This window comes from Eubalaena glacialis, chromosome 3 (genome assembly GCF_028564815.1).
Source record: "Eubalaena glacialis isolate mEubGla1 chromosome 3, mEubGla1.1.hap2.+ XY, whole genome shotgun sequence".
Classification (NCBI taxonomy): Eukaryota; Metazoa; Chordata; class Mammalia; order Artiodactyla; family Balaenidae; genus Eubalaena; species Eubalaena glacialis.
In genome coordinates this window covers 138,881,230-138,908,859 of record NC_083718.1, presented here as the reverse complement: position 1 = coordinate 138,908,859, position 27,630 = coordinate 138,881,230, and the positions used below count along the sequence as shown (strand labels likewise).

Below are 27,630 nucleotides of genomic sequence, written 5' to 3'. Positions count from 1 at the left end.
CTCGGTCGGCCGCACCCGCAGGCTCAGCGCGAGCGAGGTCCCCACCCTTTCCGCCCCGCATCCGGCCGCAAGCTCCTCCCCCGGCGGCCGTGTCCTCGCCGGCGACTGCCTGGCACCTGGCAGAAGCGCGGCGGCCGGGGAAGCGGGAGGCGATCCTCGGACGGCGGCGGGCGGCGGGCGGCGGGCGGCGGGCGGCGGGCGGCGGGCGGCGGGCGGCGGGCGGCGGGGGAGGGGCGCGGGCGCACAGATGGGAGCAACTGAGAAGAGCGGCAAGAAGAGCCGGAGGCTGTTTTCTTCGCTGCGGCCGTGGAAGGCAACCCGGCGGCTGTGGCGGACGCGCTCGGCTTCCAAGGCGGCGCAGGGTGAGTGTGGGCGCGGCCGCGGGACCTGTTACCATGAGGGGCGGGCGCCGGCCTCCTGCTGAAGCGGGGCCGCGGTGGCTCCGGCCGCTGCCGTAGGCGGCATCTCCCGCTGGGTTCTCGGCCCCCGGGGCCCGCGGGCGGGGACCGCGCCGCCTGGACGTCTGGCCCTACCTGGGCGACCCTCCTCCCTGACCCTCGGCCGCGGGGACTACACCAGTCCCCAGGCTCCGTCGGGGCCGCTCGACGACAGTCCCTTCTCCCCCTCCACCCTTTAAGCATCTCCCCTAGGCCCAGGTGGTTGCAGCTTGTTAATTTCCCGCACAAGTCCCTGTCTGTCCGTTTGGCTCTGGACAGAGGGAATCCGGGGTGCCTCGGGAAAACAGTTTGCATCCCCCTCCCCCCAAAACCTGGCCGGCACCTGCAATGCAGTACCCGTTGGGGGATTTAATCCGCACCCAAGTCTGCCTTGGAGGTCCTCCCCATCTGGACCCACCCCCTTTCCAACCCATCTGTTATCTTGTAAGCTCTAGTCACAATTAACTATTTCCCAAACACATTCCACCCTATCCTCACCAGGGCCTTAACTCACATTTATTCAATCACAGACTCACTGCATTCATTCATTCCATAATTTTTATCGAGCTCCCCTGTGTGTCAGGGCCCAGGAGTGAACGAGATAGGCAAGGCCGCAGCTCATGGAACTACTTCTAAAGGGGGAAACAGACGTTACACACGTCAAATAGGTAAAAATCTCCATTGCAGATTGCTGTGTGTGCTTGGAAGGAATCAAATCGTCTGCTGGGAGAGGAAAAAAGGTAGAGGGGCCCTAGCTTACTTGGGGGGGGGTGGACAGGGAAGGCATCTCTGCGGCCATGCAATTACAGCTGAGCCTGAAGACTGATTCGGAGTTACTCCAGCCTGGAGCCAGGGGAGAGATTCCTGCCAGAGGCAATAGCAGGTGGAAAGGTTCTCAGTGTGCCTGAGCTAAGCAAGGGGAAAGTGAGGCAGGCAGGGCCTGGGTCAGGGTCTGGGTAGTATATGATGAGTTTGGATTTTATTCCAAGTGAGCTGGGAAGCCACTAACATGTTCTGAGCACAGGGACATGACATGGTCTGCTGGCTCATTGCCTTCTCCCTATCTGCAGTGGCCATGCCTTGGTCTCTCAGCCTGGCCAATGCCTACCCGTCCGTTAGGACTGGCACAAATGCATCTCCTCTGTGAAGCCTTTCCTGGGGTATGTGCCACCTGTAACCTCTCTGCTGGTATTTCATCATCCATAGGGCATTTGTCACTGTTCATCTGCTATTACAGATTCCATGTGGGCAGGTTCTCATCCACTTCATCTTTGCATCCCCCACCAGGCTAAGTCAGAGCTGGGTACTTTGTAGATACCTGTCTGCTTGTGTTTGTGTGTGTCTGTGTGTCTGTCTGTCTGTGTGTGCTATCTTGTCCTTTTCATCCGTTTCCATCATCTGAGGGTTCTTCCGAGGCTGACATGCCTTGAGTTCTAAAATGGCCGACCTGAGCCAGGGCAGAAGCTAGACTGCAACAGGACCATGTCATTGATATTAGCGTCACCCCCATCTCCACCCTAGGGTTGTTTTGAAGATTAAATGAATTAATGAGTTAATAATTGTAAAGTGCTGGCACATAGTAAGCATTCTAAAAAGAAATTTGACAAAGAGCAAAAATAATTATCTTTCAAATATTTGTGTTGGAAACAACACAAATAATTGTGTTAGAAACAAGCTTTTCTATTGTTGATGGTTAGGGAGGCTCTGTGGCTTGGCATTGTCATCTTGCCGGCTTTCAAAGGATGTGTTATTACTTTTAGTGACTGCGCCAATTAAATTCCTTCCACACTGCATCAAGAACTGTTGCGGAAACTTAGTAGGTCTAAAGGCTGACCACCCCTTTTCTTTAGCTTGCCTGAGTAGTTGAATAGATTGGTAATTGCAACAAGTATTCCTTGAGTGATACTTATATGCATAGTGTTATTCCAGGTGTTGTGTGAATGTTTTACAAAAGAGGAATAAATGGATATTCCCACTGCAGTAAATTGGGTTAGAATAAGTTTTCTAGTTTTATAATTTTTAAACCCAGGTGTATACTGTGTACACAACCATCCTCTCCTCTTTTCTTCTTTGTTCCCATCGTAGAGTTCACCCATGGCTTACCCGGGGCCCATTGCCACGCCACACCTCTCTTTTCTTAGGTAGGATCTTGGCAGATCACTTTATTTCCCTACTTCCCCTTCCTCCTACAACCTGGAGATGAGGCCATTGTAATGTCTTATGTTACATGATACTTTACAGTTTATGGAGTAAGTCAACTATAAGGTCTTGTTTAGATCTTAACAAACCTTGGAAGGAGGGAGGACAGATGGTATTTATTTCCCCCATTTTATAGATGAGGAAAGTGAAGCAAGAGACAGAGTAACTTGCAAGAGGTCATAGGACTGGTGTGTGGCCATTCAGGCCTGACTACCCACACAGCTTCCTTTCTGCCACATCGGCACAAAATAAACATGTTCCAGTATCTATACTCATGGATGGAAGAAGTAAAATTAATAAATATTGTGCAGTGAATGAAATCCATATCCCAATTTTATTTAATTTTTCTTAAAGGTGGCCTGAATTTCTCATGATGATGTCAACATCACTTGGGGCATCTACAATCATATGCTTTGGTGCCAGACAGATGATGATTTGAATCTGCCACGAATAAGTGGCACACTAATAAGCTGTGTGATCTTGGGCAGGGTGCTAAATCTTTCTAAAACTCGGTTGTCTATCATATGTAAAATAAGGATGATATTCCTATGTTATAATGTTCCTGTGATGATTATATGGGTTATTGTATATAAAGTGCTTGGTACATAGTAGCTCACAAGGTGGTGGTTATTTTTATTAATATTAGTCCAGATATTGCACCATATGATCACACCCCAAATATGGAAAGTTCAATGAGTGGTGGGAATAAAACATGGCTGGAAGCTCCTCAGGGGCCGCAATCCCTTCTGGACCAACCAGAAGGCCTTCTACATCAGTATCCTTCTTTCTCCCCTCCCTTCCTTTTCTTTTCAGCAGGAGGCTGCAGATGAGAAGTAGCATAGCTTCTGGGGACCCCTGGCATCTGTTCAGCTTAATATTGTATCTGAATATAGGAGACATTCAATAAATATGTTTATTTATTTACTGGATAATAATGAATGAATGGTTAAGTAATGAATGAATCCTCTGGGATGTATATATTGATTCCTTACTTCCTTGCTAATACTCAGTACTGTCAGACTTTTTTGAAGTGGTACTGCATGGTGCTTTTATATTGAATTTCCCTGACGAATAATGAAGCTGGAGATCTTTTCACATGAATATTGGCCGTGTGTGACCAAGACATGTGTGAACGCCTGTTTATGTCTTTTCCCATTTTTTTTTTCTTGGTGGTTCATGTTTTTTTTTTAATCTGCTCATAGTAGTTCTTGAAATATTCTGGATACCAGTGATTTACCGGCTTATATGTCCAAGCAACTTTAAAAAAATCTACTAACCATGGAAGCTGTTCTAAATGAACAAGCTGTGTCCAGTAGAAATTAACCCCCTAAATTGCTTCCAGCTTTTGCAGAGAACCAGATTTACATCAAATATCAAAGCTTTAGGTTATAGAGAAGGGAGTGGATAGTTGGTGGAAGTATTTTGTGAGCAGTAGGCTTTCCTAGTCCTTGAATTGATGGTAGAAAACCAGTCCTGAGCTCTTCCCCCCAGAAACTGCCTCCTGCAAACCCTGGTGGGCCGAAGTGCCCTTTCCTGAACTGCAGTTATTCCCTGGGAAGACGCAGCTTGGACCTGGAGTCAGTCTCCATCCACAGGTAGTGCTTTCCAGGACTAGTTACCTGGAGGAAAGGACAGAACACTTGTCAGGTGACCTGTGGTTTATTCTCTCACTGCCATTTTCTGGCCAGATGTCCCTAAAAACAAATCACATTGAATGGAGATAATGATCACTACCTAGGGATATTGGAAAGAGCAAATTATATCATAACTGTGAAAGGACCATATAAATGCAAAATATATTTGCTAGGCTCTGTGAAGTAACCAACCCTTTGCCGGAGTGGGACCTATACCCTTTAGGCCCCATACCTTCTCCTACCCTCTGTTCTGCATACCAGGTGCCTGATTGCAGAGTAGTAGTTCTCCAAGGGTTGTCTCCAGACCAGCAGCAACAATGTCTCCTGGAACTTGCTAGAAATGCAAATTCTTGGCTCCCACCTCAGAGCTACCAAAGCAGAGACTCTGGAGGTGGGACCCAGCAACCTGTGCTTTACCAAGCCCTGCCGTAATTCTGGTGTGTGCTAACCTTTGAGAAACGTTGGCCTAGTGGGATGTGCAAAGGCTTTAAAGACAGTGAGTGTGGGTTTTTCAGTCTTAACTCTCCCATTTGCCAGCTTGTGCGATGAGCAGCTTCCTGAGCTCTTGGGCTTCCAAGCTCTCATCAGTAGAAGGAAGATGATGTCACTTCCCTCCCAGGGGTGTTGTGGGAAGTAAATGACGGGCAATATCCTGGCTCTGCTACTTTTTTGCTATGTGTCCTTTGGCAAGTCTCCTTTCTTCTTTCTGCCTCATTTTTCTCATCGAAAAAAGACAGACTGGCGGAGCAACTAGGCCCGTGAGCCACAACTACTGAGCCTGCGTGTCTGGAGCCTGTGCTCCGCAGCAAGAGAGGCCGCGATAGTGAGAGGCCCGCGCACCGCGATGAAGAGTGGCCCCCACTTGCCGCAACTAGAGAAAGCCCTCGCACAGAAACGAAGACCCAACACAGCCAAAAATAAATATAAAAGTAAATTAAAAAAAAAAAAAGACCTAAAGAAGAAATACACGGCAAAAAAAAAAAAAAATAGACGGACTTGCAAGCGTTAACGTGCACGCATTGCTTACCGTGTGCCAGCCGTGGTCCTAAACCTGTGAATATTTTAATTTTATTTAATTCTTACAGTAACCCTATTTTACAGTCTCTATTTTATGAATGAGAAAACCGAAACACAAAAAGGATAAGTAACGTTTCCAAAGTTACGCAACTAGTAAGCTGGGATCCAAACCCAGGCAGTGTGCTGTGAAAGTCCTCACTTTAAAGGCCATGCTTGGCAAATAAGTTCTCTTTAAAAGCATGGTGATGATGATAAGAAGATTGCCTGGCACACAGTGGGTGCTCCATGTATTAATTCTCTTCCCCTTGCCTTGTGGCTTGGCTTCATCGGAGCACACCCAGCTTTTCTTATAGTCATGCTACCCTTCTCTGCGGTGACCCTAATCACAAACCCCCATCCCCTCCCCAGTCCCCAGTCAGCAGTTTTCTCACTCCAGTTCATCTCGCTTACGGCCGCTTGGATGCTCTGAGCAACCAGACAGGCATGGCTGGGGGAAGACCGAATGTGGTGGTGCAGGTGAAGTCATTCTCCTGTCACCCCACCCTGGCATGTTTTGGAAATGAATGACTAATCCAGAACAGAGGGTCCAGGCAAGTTACCGAAAGATCATTAGGTCTGCCCAATTTGAGAAATATCCTCCCAGTCTCTTTTGCTCTCAAATTTCCAAGGGAGTATAAAAGCTTTTTTTGCTGAGTTTTTCTTCGGAGTAAAATTTACAGCTGGGAAGTTGAACCCACAATGTTAACAGCAGCGTTTTTTTCTTTCATTTTTGTTTTGCTAGGACAATGAAGAGCCTTATTCTCTTTCAATTCAGGGTGTCACTCATTGTTCTTGAAAATTCTCTTTGGTTTTGCTCTCAAGATGGCCTCCTTTGCTGGGCATGACTCACTGGTCTAATGACTCAGAAGTGGCATCCAACAAGACAAGGACTGTGCAGAGCTGTGAAGGGACTTGTGGCCAGTGGAGCCTGCCTGAAGCTTTCCCTGAACCCGGTTATTGAGATGGAGCATCGTTTCCATGAATGGATGTTTATAATGGTTGTTGGTACCAGTTTATTGGAAGCATGAGGCAGTGCCTTGTTCTGGAAGGCTCCAAGGCTTGAGTCCATCCTTGTCCCTCAACTGGGTGTGGCCTTGAGGTTTACTGTGGGCAAGACAAGGCTTCTAAGAATTCACCTGACCCTGCTTGGAATGGCCACAGAATCAGGCAGTGTAAGGCTTCTGTAAAATTTGTATCATGAGGGAAAATAAAGGCTCTTCTTATCTGAAGAGGACTTCAAATCTCTTTCAACTTAATTTAAAAAAAATCTATTAAGGATGAATAGAAAGATGAACATCTATGTGACAAAGCAAATTTAGCAAAATGTACTTGAAGATGTTTGCCATGCAATTCTTCCAACTTTTTGTATTTTGAAACTTTTCAAAATACAGTGTTGAGTAAAATGCAGGTAACCCTAGAAATGATCATACGCTTGGGAAAAAATTGCTTCCTTATTAATATAAATGGCAGGCTCTCTCCCACTTCCTCACTCCTCCCAGACTTTGTCTTTTTTCCTGGGGAGCCTGCTTGATTAAAAAGGGCCTTGAGTGAGCCTGGCAGAGGGTGAGCTAATCCTTTACACCAGGGCTTTATCTTCTTCCTGATATGTAATTCTCACAATAGCCATATAAACTAGTTATTATTTTCTGCATTTTATGAGGAAACTGAGGTGCAGAGGGGTACACTTGATCCAGGTCAGTAGGTGATAATATTAGTCTTACAGCATTTATGGAGCCCTCCCTTTATGTGTCAGGCTTTGTGCTGTGTACTTTACATGCATTAACTCATTTGAGCCTCATCCTACCCTAGGAGGTAGGTGCCTTTAGTATCTTCATCTTACAGATCAGGAAATGGAGACTTAGAGAGGTGCAGGAATGTATCCCAGCTTCCTCTACGAGCCAGGAAATGGCAGAGCCCATGTTTGAACCTGGTCTCTCCTGCTTTATAGCCCTTGCCCTACTATTCAGACCCAGTCCTCAGCCTAACTCAGTAAATCAGCATACGTTGTAGAAACCTCTTGTTCTGAGACCACAAGCTCTTTGAGGACAGAATGTTTTGTTCAGCACTGTGTCATTCTCAGTCTTCAGAGCAGTGTCTGGCATAATGAATATTTATTGGATGAAAGAGTACACGGATGGTGTCTTCTCATCACCCCCTTCTTCACCCTATCTGCCCCTAAAGGTGCTCCTAACTGGGTACGTTTTGGCTGCCCTGGCCTTGGTCCTTGGAGATGGAGATGCCCATTTCTTTGATGTGGTTTATGGGCCAACATGGCTCATTTGGTGGCCAGTGAAGGCAGATTTTCCTCATTAGCCTTAAGTTGTCAAGGATGAGCATAAGGATATTATCCACTGTCAAGGAAAGATGGGAACAAAAACAAAATAAAATTTCCCCAAACTTTCAGAGAGTCTTTAAATTGTGGCAGCTAGAAATCAACTCCAGGACCCCTAGTGGCCACGACAAGCTTTCGCTCTATAGCTATATTTGACTCTCGGGCTGCAGTAATGAGCAGGTAAACACTAGCAATTAGTTCTCTTAATGTGCCCAAGTATGTTGATAATTATACTTTACACTTATATAGAACTTAGTTTACAAAGTACCACATCTATTCTCCCTTTTGATCTTCTGAACAGCCTGGAACATGCACAGGGCACGGATGATTAGCCCCACTTTACAGATGAGGAAACTGGTGCCAGAGAGGTTAAATCACCTGCTCTACGCCACTCAGGTAATAGTGGTAGAGATAGGTCTTCAACCCTCTTATCTCACCTCCTACTCTGGCAAATTTTCCTTTTCAGTATTGTACTTAACCCAGCAATTTCTGGGGATGAGCGCAACAGGTTGGTGCATTTCTTTTTGTTGCTCTTCTTCCAACTTGGAGGGGAGTGAGGTCCTGGATTGGGTCAGTTCATCATTCTGGATGTCAGTTTACCAGTCTGTATAATGGGGAATAAACACTACCCATCAGTGAGTGCGCTTGGAGCAGAGGAGGTTGTGAGGGTTCGGAACTCAAAAAACAATTTCTAAGTGAAGGTGTTTGGAAGGGACTGTGATGAATCTGATTCATTTTCCGTAAAATAAGTTCAATGGCGCCTCCCCTGGCCACGCTATCTAAAATGGCAGCTCTGTTACCTCATTATCGTGCTTCATTTTTCTTCACAGCATTTACTGCCATTTATTATATGTTTATATTTGTTTGTTTATGGCCTGTCTGAATCCTCCCACCCAAATGTGATAGCCACGAGAGCAGGGACTTGGTCTGTTTCCTGCACTCTTGAATCGCTAACAGGTGGAGTTGTGCCTGGCACAAATAACCGTTGTTGAGTGAATGAATGAAGGAATGAATCTGAGCTATGTAATGATTGAAAGTAAGCTTGCATTGGATGATTGAAAGGTTTGCTTGAGTACTCCTTGCTGTCTAACAGAGAGGGGGTTTGGTCTGGCTTCCAAAGATCCATTTCTGTCTCAGCCATCCAGTGGCTTAAAACCAATCACTAAAGCCTTGCGTACCAACTTACACCTGGGTGAAATGGGTTCAATAACTCAGGTCCATGCAGCAGACATAGGTCATTGGATGGCACTGTATGCCTCTGCATTGTAACAGCTGGTGAGTGGCTTGAGGACTGGGGCTGGTTCCCGTCACTGTTCTGTCCGCAGTACTTAGCATAGAGCCTGGTCCACAGAGAGGTAAAAGAAGTGTTTGCTGAATGAATGAATATGTAAGAGGAAACAAGCACAGGGCTCTTAATCCCCCTCCAAAGTGAAGGTCTCCATTTGAGAATAAGCTTGGTGCACGGCACACGTGGTCCTCTTTCAACTTGAATCAGATCTCTCCAGAGACAAGGAGGCACTAAACAGTTGATGCCCTAACCTACTGCAAGGAAAGGCAAGCCTAGGCTCCAGATCCAGTTCCATGCCATGTTTTGGAATTTGTGTTTACGTCTGTCTTCATCGCCATCCTTTCTGCTCCAGCATAAGCAAAATTATAACCCTGCACACTGACTTGCATGCAATTATCAGAGACCGGTGCTCCTCGGCTGAGGGATTTCTCCCCCAAGACCGCTGACTGTCTGAATGACAAATCCAAAGTCAGGGTTGCAGAACCAGCCGGACTTTCCTGCTCCTCTGCAGCAGAGGGAGGAAGGAGAGAATGAAAGATTCTGAAAATAAAGGTAAGGGGCCGACTGCAGCGGGGAGGTAAAAGAGGCTAGGGATAAGATGTCACTCCATGGACACGTTTAGTGTATATTAAATGGCTGATTTAAAATTAGTGTGCATATATTATTTTAAAATTCTAGTATATAATAATAAACATGACTTTTAAAAATAACTGATTTCTGGTTTCCAAATATTGTCATTCAGTTTTCCATTTTTGTGCTACTAAATATAACATTTTTGCATTCTTCATTTAATCTTGGCTGAGTAACACATATTTACATTTCACAGGTTTCCTTATAATAGTTACTTTTTATTTTGGAAGTGTTCAGAATACGTAATTAATATATAGGTTTCCAGTGCATTATTGCAATTGCAATATCTGAAATACTTTGGACTTTTACAGTTTGGGTTCTTAAGAAAAATGTAGACGGAGAAGCCTTTAATGAACATTCACCTTTTCGGGAGGATCCAATGGGGAGCTGTCACTGACCTTCAGAAGTGTTTATCTTGCAGAGAGATATTCAGATGCAAACTCTCTCCCCACTCTGCTAGCCTCCATCCCCTAGATCCCTGGTAACAACCCCCCTTCGCCCTTCGCACTCCCTCCCCACCCCCCCCCCCCCCCCCCCCCCGGCACCCCCTGCCAATTCCGCTTGAGGCATGGGGGAGGAGAGAAACAGATTTAAATGAGAACTCAGGAAAGGACTGGTCTCTAAAATGAGCCAGCCAAATAAATATTCAGTTCAACAACAAGGATTCTGGAGGATTCTGGGGTTTCAAATTCCGAGGGTCCTTAACATTTTCTGCCGCAAATGGGGGAGGAGCGATAGATCCCAAGGCTCGGGAGGCTACACGCGCTCCCCAATCCTGTTTCCAGGAAGGAGCCCTTCCTTGGTGTTGCATAGGTGCTGCTCCTGGTCCTGCCGCAGGAGGAAGGCGCAGGGCGGCTGGGCTCCCGGGAAAGCTCCGGGGCAGCCGCCGAGCCATCTCCGCGTAGCCTGGCCCAGCCCCTGCCTCCCCCCAGCTAATTTTAGGGTTTGCCCGCCCCCCTTTTCCCCAGCAGGCGTTCGCTGATCTCACCTCAAGCCTCTCTGCAGCAATTTCCACCCCTCCCTCTCCTCCCAGCGTGCTCTGCTTTAAGGAGGCCCCAGCACTTTGCCCTTGGGCACCGGGCTTGGGCGCTCAGGTGGAGGCTGGCACACAGCGCCGGAGCAGGTTGCTCACGCCCACCGACCCTCCGCAACACCCGAGCTGGGTGGTTCTCTTCATCGGTGAGACCGCCCAGGCCCCAAGCCTTCTCCTAACTGCATGCAGGGCCACCCGCTTGGCCTTCACCAGCCCGGTCCTCAGCCACACTCTCTGGCATGTTATAAGATTCTCATCTTGTAATGGACGGTGATGTTTATTCCATATTAAAAACAAACAAAAAGCAACCAACCAAACAAATCAAAACCACACACAGCCTGATGCCGGTAGGAAGGCTGGTATTTTAATCTATCACGCTGCTTGTAATGAAGGCTCTTAAGCAATCTCACTTTCTATAACTGAGGCTTTAAAAGGGTCGGGGGTAGCTGGTGTCGGTAGATTAACGTCTCATAGGCTCTGGATCATTCACATCCACATAGCGATCTCTGCGGTTTTGATGTTTAAATTTTGATTAAACAACCTTAGGGGGGAGGAAAACAGATTTGCATGGCTCTGGTAAATGCAAAGAGTGCCTGTCTACTGCTGTTTCTAAGCCAAGCTCTCATGGACAAATAAAACCTGTGTCTGTGTAATCAGAATATTTTAAATAAACTCAGGGAGAATGTTGGCCTTTCCTGTGTCGTTTTCAGTAGCTGGAGAAAAGGTTTCTGGAAAGAAAAAAATGTGCTTATGTGCCATGTCATGCTAGGCCAGGGGCATGGTTTAGAAAAAGTTAAGGCTGCCTGAGCTGGAGGCTCATGTTAGGTTAATATTCACCATCATTTGGAATTGAAACACTCCCAGCTTCTCAGTGTATCAGGCAGGATGCTTTAAGCTTCAAATCCCCGGCTGCTTTTTTAGGGGAGTTGGTGTTTAGATTTTTCGTTTCACTTTGTTTTGGAAGGAGCCTTGGTTGGAAGTCAGGATGTTTAGGTTCTGGCTTGTTTTGCCACTAACTCGTTGGTGACCTAGCACAATACCCATTATTTCTTCGGACCTGTTTCCTTATCTCTAAAATGGAGAACTGTTAGACCAGATCACTGTTCTTCAGATTGTGGGTGGTAAGAAAGCAATTTAGTGAGTCTCAAGCAACCTTTTAGAAAGATGAAATAGAATAGAAAATGTCAGAAACCATTGCATATGGTAAGTGTAAATAATTGTTTCCTGTAACTTCTGTTTTAGATGTTTATGTTTGTTTAGGTATGTAGATATGGGCTGTATTGATGTCTGATCTGTTTCTCACTGTGAATCCCAGTCAAAAGAGTTTGAGAAACACTGAAATCAATCATAGCTTCCTAGTTTGTCAAGGAGTCTATGAAATGCAATCCATTTTTGTTTATGTATGTTGAGAATGTCAGTAGTTTTCCTCAGAATTTCCAAGGAGGTCTAAGACCCCAAATAGGTTATGAATTATTGTGTTTCCCCCAAGGCCCTTCTAAGCTAACCTCTTAGGGATCAAAGAATCCTTTCAGGGCTGGGAGATGGGTGTGTGTTGACAGGACCAGCTGAGTGTGAGATGTGAGGTGGGGTGTGTGAGCATGTTGAAGAGAACGTGTGACCATGGTAACTATACCATGAGAACTATTTGTAGGTTCCAAAGTGCCAGTTGGTGACCTGAATATAAAACATAAATATCTAAAAATTAGAGTCTTTGTGCTGAAAAGTACCACAGGAAAACTATTAAAATGTTGTGCATTGTTTGGAAGTCAACTCTCCTTGAAAAGACTGAAAACAAGAACCAGGTAAAATTTTAAGAGGTTGACAGGGACAAATAAATCATCAGGCTGTTGGTAGGCAAAAACTGAATTTTTATAAGCTACCATCACATGACTAGTGTTCTGTAAATGTTGAGCTGTGGTTTAATAAATGCCTTTCTTTCTTTTTTCTCTTTTTAGTACATCTTGTCTTAAGACAGTCCAGTGAGGCTTTTAAACACAAAAGGCATTGTATAACATTTACCCAGCATATCTCAAAATGCTTTGCAAACCAGAAAAAAAAATTCTGTATGAGGCAACTCAGAATAAAATAGTTGAATGAGTTAATAAGTAGGTATTGGCAAGCATGACAGCTAATTATAATAATAACAGCCATAGCTCCTATTTAATGAACAAGTAGTATGTGAAAAGCTCTTTTCAAGGTACTTTACACATTGTCACAGCACTGCAAGGTTGGGGGTATTTTACATGTAAAGAAATGGATTAAGAGCTTTTTACAGGGCACATAGCTAGTAAGTGGCAGAGCCGGCATTCAAACCCAGGTCATTTTACCTTCAAAACCATTCACATGGTAGGCAAGGGCTTTGAGAACAAGTAGTGTGGGAAAATTGCAGAGTTTTTAATAAAATTTTCAGCATCATTTATTACTAGAATTAATTTACTTATTATAAAAAGGGAAATGTGAACCATAGAAAATGATGGCTTTTGTGTATTTTTCTAGATTGTGTTTATTTGGAAAATAGGCATTTTAACTCTAAGTTCAGCTGCAAATTTTCCTTTTATTTTGTAAGTTCTCTCTTTTATGCAGCAAGGTTTTAGAAGCAGAGATACGAAAGAATAGGAGTGGAGAGTTTGAAAATTTGGGTGGAAACATTTTTTTTTCCTACAACAGTTTAGGGCAAATAGTTCTCTTTTCAGTTTTTTCTGTTATTTTTCTATGTTTCATTTCAAAATAACAAACATGACATTTTGTGAGCAAATAAAGTTATGCATAACATTTTAACATGGTAAAACTAGGATTAGAGCACACTGATTCCTGAAAGAATTTGATTTTTTCCTGAAAGTTATTACAGAATCTGATTGGGAGTTTGAATACGGTCAGATCCAGACTTTTAAACCCTAAATATTTAAAACACTATGGTGTACATCCCCCAATCTGTAATTCAAAATGAAGTAAGTGCAAGGAAATCCAAAAATGTTGTGTTTTTTTTTTTTTTAACAACCATGACTACTTTTAGAGACGACTCAAATTCTTTCAAGATTTTTGTCCTTGCTGCTTGGGACTGCGTAGGTTGGGCAAACGATGTGTATTGGTTGGGGTGATCTGTAAATGGCTGAGTGAGTTCTCAGCTTTCAGGGCTAGCATGAGATAAAGCTGGGTTTAGAGCCTGGACTATGCCATTGCTTCTCAAATGGGCACAATACTGCTTCCTGTGGAACATACTAGAAATATGCAAGGGGCTCTAGCAGCATTCACTGGGCAGAAACCAGAAATGATAGATGTCCTGCAATGTTCCGGACTCTTCCATTTAATGATGAATTATCTCTTGTCCTGTGCAACTTTCAGATGTTTTGCTGAAGACGTAAGTGAAAACCCTCTATACTTTTCTGAGCCTAGAATATAAGTTGGTATTACATATACACTGAAGTTTCCGGGATTAAAAATGTTGTGTAAAGCAAGGAAAGATTATACTTAATTTTGTTTGGAAAAATCACTTACCCAAAGCGCCAATTGGTTTGAGACATCAATACGACACACTTGTCTCATTCAGTCTGTGTACCCGTACATGTATCTGACTATTAATGTCATCTAATATAGTCTTGCTTGAGTATTTGCATATTGAAATCCATATTGTTTTGCTATATTTGCTATTAACTTTTCTTTTCTTTCTCTTTTGCATTGTTGTTGGTATGTGTGGTATAGTTATTGTTGTTTAATTGTGTGTTAGGTAGGTTATTTTATCTTTAAATTTCATTTTGAGATACTAAACAAGGAAATACAAAATACTTTTATATTTGTATATATGTGTGTTACTCAGAGTATACAAAATGACTTTATTTTTACCTCTTTAATAATTTAAAAGAATTTCAGCCAACATCAAAACTTTTGGAGATTATATATTCAATTCTATATTTCTGGTTCCTTTAATAAAATTAGAACAATCTACAACGAGATTGAGGTGAGCATAAACTGCCCTCTTTAAGGGCAGAAATACTGGGATATAGGTGTTATAAATCTAAAAAATGATGTCACTGGTAGTATATATTTATGCTACTGTAACTGGCATTTTAAAATTTCATTTTCTAATTGTTTGCTGTTAGAATATAGAAATATAGTTGATTTTTATTTGTTGACCTTATTTCAGTGACCTTCCTAAATTAACTTATTAAATAGTTTTTAGATTTTTGTGGGTAGTTGGTTTTCTATAAATAAAGACAGTTGTATTTCTTCTTTTTTTTTTTTTTAACATCTTTATTGGCATATAACTGCTCCACAATGGTGTGTCAGTTTCTGCCCTGCAACAAAGTGAATCATCTATACATATACGTATATCCCCATATCTCCCCCCTCTTGTGTCTCCCTCCCACCCTCCCTATCCCACCCCTCTAGGTGGTCACAAAGCACCGAGCTGATCCCCCTGTGCTATGCGGCCGCTTCCCACTAGCTATCTGTTTTACATTTGGTAGTGTATATATGTCCATGCCACTCTCTCACTTTGTCCCAGCTTACCCTTCCCCCTCCCCGACAGTTGTATTTCTTACTTTCCAATCCTTACACTTTTTATCCCTTGTATTATTACACTAGCTATGCTCCCTCTCACAATGTTGAATAAAAGTGGTGATGGTGAGTAGCCTTATCTTGTTCCTCATCTCAGAGGAAAAGCTATCAGTCTTTCACCATTAAGTACAATATTTGATGCAGGATTTACGTTGACACTTTTATATCAGATTAAGAAAGTTAACTTCTATTCCTAGTGTGCCAGGTTTTTATCATGAATTGGTACTGAGTTTTATCAAATGTTTTCCTGTTTTGTGATGATCATATGACTGTTCTGTTTTATTCTGTTAATATGGTAAATTACACTGATTTTTTTCAAATGATCTTTTAAAAAATTGAAGTATAGCTGATTTACAATATTATATGTTTTAGATGTACAACATAGTGATTCAAAATTTTTATGGATTATACTCCATTTAAAGTTGTTATAACATATTGGCTATATTCCCTGTGCTGCACAATATACTTATAGCTTATTTATTTTTGACAGAGCAGTTTGTACCTCTTAATACCCTATTCCTATCTTGCTCCTTCCCCCTTCCCTCACCCTATTGGTAACCACTACTTTGTTCTCTGTATCTGTGAGTCTGTTTCTGTTTTGTTACATTTATTTGTTTGTTTTATTTTTACATTGATTTTTGAGTGTTTAACTTTGCATTACTGAGTAAACTCAGCTTAGCTGTGATATGTTATGCTTTGCATATATTTGCTGGATTCCACTTGCTAATATTTTATAGAGGCATATTTTTGTACATGAGAGAGATTAACCTGTAATTTTCTATTGTTGTGGTGCCCTTGCCAGGTTTGGACATTAAGGTTTTGCTGAACTTATAAAACAAGTTAGGAAGTAATTCTTCTTTATTCTGTTTTCCTGAAGAGTTCTGTAAGATTGGAATTATTCTTTAAATGTCGGGAAGAATTCACCGGTGAAACCATTTGAGCCTGAAAATTTTGTTGTGGGAAAGTTTTAAAATATGGATTCTTTTATTTTAAAAGGTATAGATTTATTTAGATTTCCTATTTCTTTTTGTGTTTTAGTAAGTTGTGTTTTTCTAAGAATTTGTCCATTTCACCTGAACTTTCAAATTTATTGACATAAGGTTTTCTTTACATCCTCTTATGATCTTTTTCATATCTGTAGGTTGTGTGGTCTTGTCCCTACTTTTTATTCCTGATTTTGATATTTCTGTTTTTTATACTGGTAATTCTCATATTGCAGAGATTTTATAAATTTTATTAATCTTGGGCAAGAGGTAGTTTTTTTTTGTTTTGTTTTGTTTTGTTTTGCTGTGCACTGCTGCTTGCAGTTCCCCGACCAGGGATTGAACCCAGGCCATGGCAGTGAAACCACCAAGTCCTAACCACTGGACAGCCAGGGAATTCCCAAGCTTTTTTGATTTGGTTGTTTTTTGTATTATACATTTGTTTTTTTTGCTCATGAATTATTGCCTTTTTCATTATTATTTACTTTTACACACTATGGTTCTTATTCTGAAATGTTTCTACTTTCTTGAGATGGAAGCTTATATCTTTGATTTTCAGTATTCTTTCTTTCTTTATTTAACGTCTTCATTGGAGTATAATTGTTTTACAATGGTGTGTTAGTTTCTGCTTTATAACAAAGTGAATCAGATATACATATACATATATCCCCATATCTCCTCCCTCTTGTGTCTCCCTCCCACCCTCCCTATCCCACCCCTCTAGGTGGTCGCAAAGCACCGAGCTGATCTTCCTGTGCAATGCAGCTGCTTCCCACTAGCTATCTATTTTACATTTGGTAGTGTATATATGTCCATGCCACTCTCTCACTTGGTCCCAGCTTACCCTTCCCACTCTCCATGTTCTCAAGTCCATTCTCTACGTCTGCGTCTTTGTTCCTGTCCTGCCCCTAGTTTCTTCAGAACCATTTTTTTTTCTTAGATTCCATATATATGTGTTAGCATACGGTATTTGTTTTTCTCTTTCTGACTTACTTCACTCTGTATGACAGCCTCTAGGTCCATCCACCTCACTACAAGTAACTCAGTTTCATTTCTTTTTATGGCTGAGTAATATTCCATTGTATGTATGTGCCACATCTTCTTTATCCATTCATCTGTTGATGGACAGTTAGGTTGCTTCCATGTCCTGGCTATTGTAAACAGAGCTGCAATGAGCATTGTGGTACATGACTCTTTTTGAATTATGGTTTTCTCAGGGTATATGCCCAGTACTGGGATTGCTGGGTTGTATGGTAGTTCTATTTTTAGTTTTTTAAGGAACCTCCATACTGTTCTCCAAGGTGGCTGTATCAATTTAAACTCCCACCAACAGTGCAAGAGGGTTCCCTTTTCTCCACACCCTCTCCAGCATTTATGGTTTGTAGATTTTTTGATGATGGCCACTCTGACTGGTGTGAGATGATACCTCATTGTAGTTCTGACTTGCATTTCTCTAATAATTAGTGATGTTGAGCATCCTTTCATGTGTCTGTTTGCAATCTGTATATCTTCTTTGGAGAAATGTCTGTTTAGGTCTTCTGCCCATTTTTGGATTGGGTTGTTTGTTTTTTTAATATTGAGCTACATGAGCTACTTTTAAATTTTGGAGATTAATCCTTTGTCAGTTGCTTCATTTGCGAATATTTTCTCCCATTCTGAGGGTTGTCTTTTCGTCTTGTTTATGGTTTCCTTTGCTGTGCAAAAGCTTTTAAGTTTCATTAGGTCCCATTTGTTTATTTTTGTTTTTATTTCCATTTCTCTAGGAGCTGGGTCAAAAAGGATCTTGCTGTGATATATGTCAAAGAGTGTTCTGCCTATGCTTTCCTCTAAGAATTTTATAGTGTCTGGCCTTACATTTAGGCCTTTAATCCATTTTGAGTTTATTTTTGTGTATGGTGTTAGGGAGTGTTCTAATTTCATTCTTTTACATGTAGCTGTCCAGTTTTCCCAGCACCACTTATTGAAGAGGCTGTCTGTTCTCCATTCTATATTCTTGCTCCTTTATCAAAAATAAGGTGACCATATGTGCGTGAGTTTATCTCTGGGCTTTCTATCCTGTTCCAATGATTTATATTTCTGTTTTTGTGCCAATACCATACTGTCTTGATTACTGTAGCTTTGTAGTATAGTCTGAAGTCAGGGAGTCTGATTCCTCCAGCTCTGTTTTTAACCCTCAAGACTGCTTTGGCTCTTCGGGGTCTTTTGTGTCTCCATATAAATTTTAAGATGATTTGTTCTAGTTCCTTAAAAAATGCCATTGGTAATTTGATAGGGATTGCATTGAATCTGTAGATTGCTTTGGGTAGTATAGTCGTTTTCACAATATTGATTCTTCCAATCCAAGAACATGGTATATCTCTCCATCTGTTGGTATCATCTTTAATTTCTTTCATCAGTGTCTTATAGTTTTCTGCATACAGGTCTTTTGTCTCCCTAGGTAGGTTTATTCCTAGGTATTTTATTCTTTTTGTTGCAATGGTAAATGGGAGTGTTTCCATAATTTCTCTTTCAGATTTTTCATCATTAGTGTATAGGAATGCAAGAGATTTCTGTGCATTAATTTTGTATCCTGCAACTTTACCAAATTCATTGATTAGCTCTAGTAGTTTTCTGGTGGCATTTCTAGGATTCTCTATGTATAGTATCATGTCATCTGCAAACAGTGACAGTTTTACTTCTTCTTTTCCAATTTGTATTCCTTTTATTTCTTTTTCCTCTCTGATTGCCATGGCTAGGACGTCCAAAACTATGTTGAATAATAGTGGTGAGAGTGGACATCCTTGTCTCGTTCCTGATCTTAGAGGAAATGCTTTCAGTTTTTCACCATTGAGAATGATGTTTGCTGTGGGTTTGTCATATATGGCCTTTATTATGTTGAGGTAGGTTCCCTCTATGCCCACTTTCTGGAGAGTTTTTATCATAAACGGATGTTGAATTTTGTCAAAAGCTTTTTCTGCATCTATTGAGATGATCATATAGTTTTTATTCTTCAATTTGTTAATATGGTGTATCACATTCATTGATTTGCGTATATTGAAGAATCCTTGCATCCTTGGGATAAATCCCACTTGATCATGGTGTATGATCCTTTTAATGTGTTGTTGGATTCTGTTTGCTAGTATTTTGTTGAGGATTTTTGCATCTATATTCATCAGTGATATTGGTCTGTAATTTTCTTTTTTTGTAGTACCTTTGTCTGGTTTTGGTGTCAGGGTGATGGTGGCCTCATAGAATGAGTTTGGGAGTGTTCCTTCCTCTGCAATTTTTTGGAAGAGTTTGAGAAGGATGGGTGTTAGCTCTTCTCTAAATGTTTGATAGAATTCACCTGTGAAGCCATCTGGTCCTGGACTTTTGTTTGTTGCAAGAGTTTTAATCACAGTTTCAATTTCTTTACTTGTGATTGGTCTGTTCATATTTTCTGTTTCTTCCTGGTTCAGTCTTTGAAGGTTATACCTTTCTAAGAACTTGTCCATTTCTTCCAGGTTGTCCATTTTATTGGCATAGAGTTGCTTGTAGTAGTCTCTTAGGATGCTTTGTATTTCTGCGGTGTCTGTTGTAAATTCTCCTTTTTTATTTCTAATTTTATTGATTTGAGTCCTCTCCCTCTTTTTCTTGATGAGTCTGGCTAATGGTTTATCAATTTTCTTTCTCTTCTCAAAGAACCAGCTTTTCGTTTGATTGATCTTTGCTATTGTTTTCTTTGTTTCTATTTCATTTATTTCTGCTCTGATCTTTATGATTTCTTTCCTTCTGCTAACTTTGGGTTTTGTTTGTTCTTCTTTCTCTAGTTCCTTTAGGTGTAAGGTTAGATTGTTTACTTGAGATTTTTCTTGTTTCTTGAGGTAGGCTTGTATAGCTATAAACTTCCCTCTTAGAACTGCTTTTGCTGCATCCCATAGGTTTTGGATCATCGTGTTTTCATTGTCATTTGTCTCTAGGTATTTTTTGATTTCCTCTTTGATTTCTTCAGTGATCTCTTTGTTATTTAGTAACGTATTGTTTACCCTCCATGTGTTTGTGTTTTTTTCATTTTTTTCCCTGTAATTGATTTCTAATCTCATAGCGTTGTGGTCAGAAAAGATGCTTGATATGATTTCAGTTTTCTTAAATTTACTGAGGCTTGATTTGTGACCATAGATGTGATCTATCCTGGAGAATGTTCTGTGTGCAGTTGAGAAGAAAGTGTAATCTGCTGTTTTTGGATGGAATGTCCTATAAATATCAATTAAATCTATCTGGTCTATTGTGTCATTTAAAGCTTCTGTTTCCTTATTTATTTTCATTTTGGGTGATCTGTCCATTGGTGTAAGTGAGATGTTAAAGTCCCCCACAATTATTGTGTTACTGTTGATTTCCTCTTTTATAGCTGTTAGCAGTTGCCTTATGTATTGAGGTGCTCCTATGTTGGGTGCATATATATTTATAATTGTTATATCTTCTTCTTGGATTGATCCCTTGATCATTATGTAGTGTCCTTCCTTGTCTCTTGTAACATTCTTTATTTTAAAGTCTATTTTATCTGATATGAGTATAGCTACCCCAGCTTTCTTTTGATTTCCTTTTGCATGGAATATCTTTTTCCATCCCCTCACTTTCAGTCTGTATGTGTCCTTAGGTCTGAAGTGGGTTTCTTGTAGACAGCATATATATGGGTCTTGTTTTTGTATCCATTCAGCAAGGCTGTGTCTTTTGGTTGGAGCATTTAATCCATTCACGTTTAAGGTAATTATTGTGTTTATTTTTGTATGGTGTTAAAAAATGTTCTAATTTAGTTTTTCACATGTAGCTGTCCAGTTTTCCTAGCACCATTTATTGAAGAGACTGTCTTTTCTCCATTGTATAGTCTTGCCTCCTTTTTCATAGATTAATTGACCATAGGTGCGTGGGTTTATTTCTGGGCTTTCTATCATGTTCCATTGACTTATATGTCTGTTTTTATGTTAGTACCATACTGTTTTGATGACTGTAGCTTTGTAGTATAGTCTGAAGTCAGGAGACTGATTCCTCCAGCTCTGTTTTCTTTCTCAAGATTGCTTTGGCTATCTGAGGTCTTCTGTGTCTCCATACAAATTTAATTAATTAATTAATTTATTTTTGGCTGTGTTGGGTCTTCGTTGCTGCTCGCAGACTTTCTCTAGTCGCGGCGAGAGGGGGCTCCTCTTCCTTGTGGTGCGCAGACTGCTCACTGTGGTGGCTTCTCTTGTTGCGGAGCATGGGCTCTAGGCACACAGGCTTCAGTAGTTGCGGCACACGGGCTCAGTAGTTGTGGCTCGAGGGCTTAGGTGCTCCACAGCATGTGGGATCTTCCCGGACCAGGGCTCGAACCCATGTCCCCTGCATTGGCAGGCAGATTCTTAACCACTGCACCACCAGGGAAGTCCTCCATACAGATTTTAAGATTTTTTTGTTCTAGTTCTGTGAAAAATGCCATTGGTAATTTGATAGGGATTGCATTGAATCTGTAGATTGCCTTGGGTAATATAGTCATTTTTACAATATTGATTCTTCCAATCCATGAACATGGTATATCTTTCCATCTGTTTGTGTCATCTTCGATTTCATTCATCAGCATATTATAGTTTTTAGAGTAGAGGTCTTTTGCCTTGTTAGGTAGGTTTATTCCTACGTATTTTATTCTTTTTGATGTGATGGTAAATGGGATTGTTTCTTTAATTTCTCTTTCTGATCTTTCATTGTTAGTGTATAGAAATGCAACAGATTTCTGTGCATTAATTTTGTATCCTACAACTTTACTGAATTCATTGATGAGCTCTAGTAGTTTTCTGGTAGCATCTTTAGGATTTTCTATGCATAGTATCATGTCATCTGCAAACGGTGACAGTTTTACTTCTTCTTTTCCAATTTGCATTCCCTTTATTTCTTTTTCCAGAGAATATACTTTGAATGGTTTTAGTTGTTTAAAATTTTTTCTACTTGCTTTAGGGTCCTGCATATTGTCAATTTTTATATATGTATCTTGTATGTCTACTTTAAAACAATGCACATACTGAGGTTGTTTGGTTACACATTCTATATATGCTAGGATGTCAGTTTAAAAAATCTTACAGTACAAGTCTTCTATATCCCCACTAATTTTTTTTCTTATCTATTGGTTACTGAGAGAGGGTTAACCTTTCCCATTATGATTATAGATTTCATGTTTCTCTTTTTATATTTTCTAACTCTTGCTTTTATTAACTTTGAGGCTCTGTTTTTAGGTGCATACTATATAAATTTGGAATTGATGTATCTTTATTGTGAAGTATCTCTCCTTTTCTCTAGTAATGCTTCCTGCTTTAAAGTCTACCTTTCTAATTTTAATGGAACCATTGGCTTTATTTGGGCCAATATGTACATGGTATATCTTTTTCCATGTTTATACTTCAGTTTTTCTATGCCCTTATGTTTAATCTGAATCTTCTTAAGCAGCATGTAAATGAGTTTTTAAAAATCCAGTCTGACAGTTTTGGTCTTCAGTTTGAGTATTTAAAGCATTTAATATAATTATTCACATTTGTTTCGTATTTGTGTTCCATCTGTTTTATGTACCACTTTCTTCTTTTCTTTTTTTGCTTTATTTTTTGGACTAATCATGCATTATTTTTAACTTTCCCTTTTTTCTCTCTGCTAGCATGTTACACATTTGTTCCCATTTTACTTTTCTTTTTGTGTATATGTGATTACCTCAGTGCTGCTTTTACTTATCGCATTCCAGACAGTGTTAGACTCTGAGAACACTTTCACTCTACCCTGTGTCCTCTCCTTATCCATCCTCCCTCCCCCACCTTCTACCTCTTGTGTCATTATTATAGTTCATTTAAATTATATTTAAACCCCCATGAGACACTAGCGTCATTGTTTTTTACAATCAATTTTCATTTAGGTTTACTCACACATTTACCCTATCCATTGCTTTTCATCACTTTCTGAATTTCTGTGTTTCCCCCTGGGGATCTTTTCCTTCTGAATTAAAAAAAAAAAAAAAAGACTTCGTTTGTATTTCTTGTAGTGCATATTTTCTTTCTTTCTTTTTTTTTGTGTGATACTCAAGTACCTCTGTGTCATATTTTCTGTAAAAGAATATTCTCAGATTTTTTTTGGGGGGGAGGGTCTGGAAATGAATTATCTTTGCCTTTGCTTTTGAAGATAATTTCATTGGATGAATAGAATTCTGGGAATGCAGTCCCCCCCCGCCCCCCCCATAGCACTTTAAAGATGCCATTCCATTATCTCTGGCTTTTATCCTTTCTTGGAAAAGTTGGCTGTCAGTCTTACTGTTGCTATTTGATGTTGCATCTTTTTTTCTTTGCCTACTTTTAACACTTTTCTTTGTATATTTGTTTTTCAACAGCTTTTCTAGGCATGATTTTATTTCCTTGTGTTTATCCTGCTTGGGGTTTTCAGCCCTTCTTGAGTCTGTGAAGCTTGATGTTTTTTGTAATTCTCATAATTCTCTGCCATTATTGTTTCAAATATTATTTTTGCTCCCTTCTTTCCCCTCTTTTTGGGTCTTTTATGTTAGAACGTTTTACTCTCTTCCATGTATCCCTTACTTTATTATCTGTATTCTTACTCTTTCTCGTTTTCAGTTTGATTATTTTTTGCTATTTTAAGGTTCACTAGCTCTCTTTGCTGTGTCTAATTTATTATTACACAATCTATTAATTTTATTTTGTATTTTTCAGTTTTAGAGTTTTTATTATATTATTGAAAAACAGGTTCACCATCTTGTCATCTATTTCCTCAAATATATTAATCACAGTCACTTTAAAGACCATGTTTAATAACTCCAATGTATGGGTCACTTGTGAGTATGTTTATGTTTTCTGTTTTTCTTCTTGGCTTCTTTCTTCATATGCTTGACAATATTTTATTAAATGTCCAGCATTGTGTATGAAGATGATCTGAATGATGTCTTCTCTCTTATGAGAGTATTTACCATATTCTTTGCCCACAGTAGAAAAGAGAGTGCGTCAATCCAATCAGGCACTCAGTCCAGTTAAGGCTGTTTTGCTGACACCTAAGATTTGGTCCATTTTGGGGTTTCCTCAACCCTAGATCCCCAGGGGTGCTGACTGAGAGCCTGAGATGAGAACCTCAGCAGGTCCTAAACTCCAATTTTTGTCTTCTTATAGTGTGAGTCTGCTGAAAACTCTGCTCTGCAAAAAATGCTCATTCTGCTTTTCATCTCCTTTCTCCTCAGCTTCTGAGCCCCTAGCCCTGTACGGCTGAGTTAGCAGTACTTCTGGGAAAAACCTCATGTCAGACTCACTTCTCTGAGACCATCCAGCATGTGTCTTTTCAGTCCTGAACTCCACCTTGTGTCTTTATAGCCCCATAAGAGTGGCTAAAGTCCTGTAGGCTTCTCTGCTTCTTAGCAGCTGCTCTCTGCCTGGCTTCTCAACTTCTTGCCCCATGCCAGGAATCAGCAAATACCCTTGAGGGAAAAATGACCTTGCAGAAAGTTGGGCTTACCTCAGTGAGCCTTCTATCTCTCCAAGATCTGGCTGTCTGGCTCCTCAAATCCTGACTAATCAGCAGCTCTCCTGGTACTTCAACAGATGTTTTTGGCTTTTATCTGGCTTTTCTAATTGCCCTCAGCAGAAATGTTGGTCTGCTGCATTCCACTGTGTTATAGCTGGAAGTTGAACCAGAACGTGTTTTTTTGTTGTTGTTTTTGTTTTTTTAATGTGGACTATATTAAGAAAAAAGCAAAAAACCCAAGATATCAATGACATTTTAAACATCTTATATCAATTATAAAAGGTATGTGCAGTTGGTTTCTACTTACTCTTTATTTTTCTAGTTATTCTATTGTTTCTTGCTTATTAAAAACTTGTGTCTTCTTTTCCCATATTTTCTCTGAAATGCTTACACATTTTTGTTGCTTTCTTCCAGAGAATATGTATACTAAATGACTTTTTCATTTTCCTGAATCTGGTCCTCCATCCAGTTGTTTACTACTTTTGTGATTTTATGATTTGGAATTGTCAACTCTCACTTCCCAAGTTCAGATATGATTCTGAAATTTACAAAATAATTTGAATGATTGAGTTACAAAAAGCTTTAGAACTCTTGATTCAAACCTTTTACCATAGTTGAGTATGGTTTTTTTACAACATTCTTCCCAGGATGCAGGTTATTTATAGTGCTAGTTGCATCCATGACCTTCATTTTGCTGCCCATGTCCTTAGTTTCTCAAATGCAAGTTCAGTTCATTCACTTGTTCATCTCATATTTTTTGAGCACTTATGTACTAGAGTCTCCTTTCTTCTCATACACACATTAAGATAGTTCTAGGAATTAGGTCAGGGCAATAAATAGCTCTACTCAAATGTGACATAAAACAAAAAGGTGACCAAATGATTGGTGCATACCCACTTGTGGAAATGTTTTCCACGTGTTTCCAAATTTTCTTTTAAAATGAAACAAGCTAGTGCTTATTTTTCAGTCTTAGCAGATGTGTTTCCCTACGCCAATACTGGTAGTGTTCTGTTAATAGATCTGGCTGCTGGGTTTTTAGGTACATTCAGTTTGTGAAAATTCGTTGAGTTGAACACATGATTTGATCACTTTTTGGTATGTCTTCTGCACGTCAGAAAAAATTTTAAAAAGAACTAATGTTTTAATGTCAAATACAAAAAAAGTGCCAAAGACAAGAAATCTTGAGAACCATTGATCTAGTTCAGCCTCCAATCCCTAAGGTGATTAAGAAAGAGAGGACTGAAGCTTGGAAAGGGGAAATTACATGAGGGTTGTTGGAGTGTCTCATTTAACAGGGACTGGCACTCAGGCTTTCTGACTCCTAGTTCTGTCTTACTTTTCTAACTGGTTGGTTCAGGAAATGAGGAATGAGGAAAAATCCAGCATGCACTAACACCGGAGCTGGATGACATTCTCAGAACCCCAAATGCATCTTACATGAGTCAGCAGTTAACTCCCTACTCTTTTTTCTGCCCTCTTCAACCTCTTCCCTGGTCATTTAAAAACAGATACGTTTATCTCATGCAAACTTGGAGATGGCTATTTTATCACCAAAGAATCATTTGACTATGTATGCTTAGGAAAAAGGGTAATTTGTGCCTGTGAAGTCTAACAAGAGCCCAGCACAAGGTATGTTTTTTCCCTTTTCTCAACCATTTTTAGTTTGGTGCTGTATGGTTTAAATTTAGAATACGTTTTTCAAACTGGGGGTGGTGATGCAGAGATTGAACCCAGCTGTGACTTCTGTTGCTGTGAAATAAATGGGAAAATCTGGGAACCAGTGTTAAAAAAAGAGGGCTCTCAAGAGAGGGGGTGGCAGGGGAGGGTACTCGCCTTAATTGGGATGCGAGGGGTGGTAAGAAGAAAGAAACAGTAGGAAGGATCTCCATTTTCCCTCCTGCTTCGGCAAGACTTGGCCTACTGAGGATGTGGTGAGGGTATTTTGTGTACACACACACACGTGCACACATGGGCACACACACATGTGCACCATGGACTTGGTAGTGAGTCATTAAGTCATGCTGGATACATTTTACTTTCTCAAAGGCTAGATTTTGAGTTCCCAAAATGCTGTTTCTTCTGCCTGGAATATATTTATTTACCTTCCTCTTTGCCTGGCTCTCAGTTCTTCTACTCCTCTTTCAAGTAGTAACTTCCTCTGGAAAACTTTCTCTGACTCCAGGCCCCCTCCCCATGCCCTGCCTTATAGCACATCCCCAGAGCATCCTATGTTTTCCCTTTCATGTCACTTCCCATGATTTTAATTACTAGATTAAATTCTGGCATATCACAGACCTTCAAAATATACTGTAAAAGGGAGGAAGGGGGGGGGGAAAGGAAAGAAGAGAAGGAGGGAGGGACAGAGGGAAAAAAGAAAAGAAAGCCATATTTGGATCCCTCCTCTCAGAGACTGACAAGGTGGACAAGTTGAGTATCTGAGCCTCAGTTTCCTCATTTTCAAAATTGAAAGGGTGATACAGGTATACTTCATTTTATTGCACTTCGCAGATACTGTGTTTTTACAAATTGAAGCTTTGTGGCAACCCTGTGTTGAGCATCATTCTTCTAGCAGCATTTGCTCACTTTGTGTTTTTATGTCACATTTTGGTAATTCTTGCAATATTTCAAACTTTTTCATTTTTATTATATTTGTTATGGTGATCTGTGGTCAGTGATCTCTGATGTTACTGTTACAAAAAGATTATAACTTGCTGAAGGCTCAGATGATGGTTAAGTTGTTGAGCAATAAAGTATCTTTTAAAGTACATTGTTTTTTTTTAAGACATACTGCTATTGCACACTTAATAGACTACAGTATAGTGTAAACATAACTTTTATGTGCAAGTTGTGTGACTTGCCTTATTGTGATATTCACTTTATTGTGGTGGTCCTGGAGCCAAACCTGTGACATCTCTGAGGTATGACTGTACCCAACTCAAAGGGTTGTTATGAGATTAGAAATAATATGGAAAAAACACCTAGTATTGTGCCTGACACAGT

General features: G+C 40.5%; 1 protein-coding gene across 1 annotated transcript in view; it reads left to right on the top strand.

The window, feature by feature from the left end:
- The first annotated feature begins 250 nt into the window (after positions 1–250).
- The window catches only part of DNAJC6 (DnaJ heat shock protein family (Hsp40) member C6), a 151,926-nt gene continuing 124,546 nt past the window's right edge, over positions 251–27,630 (top strand). Inside the window, exon 1 of the mRNA XM_061186480.1 lies at positions 251–362. The gene's annotated coding sequence lies outside the window, so the exon portion shown is untranslated. The remainder of the gene's footprint in view (positions 363–27,630) is intronic.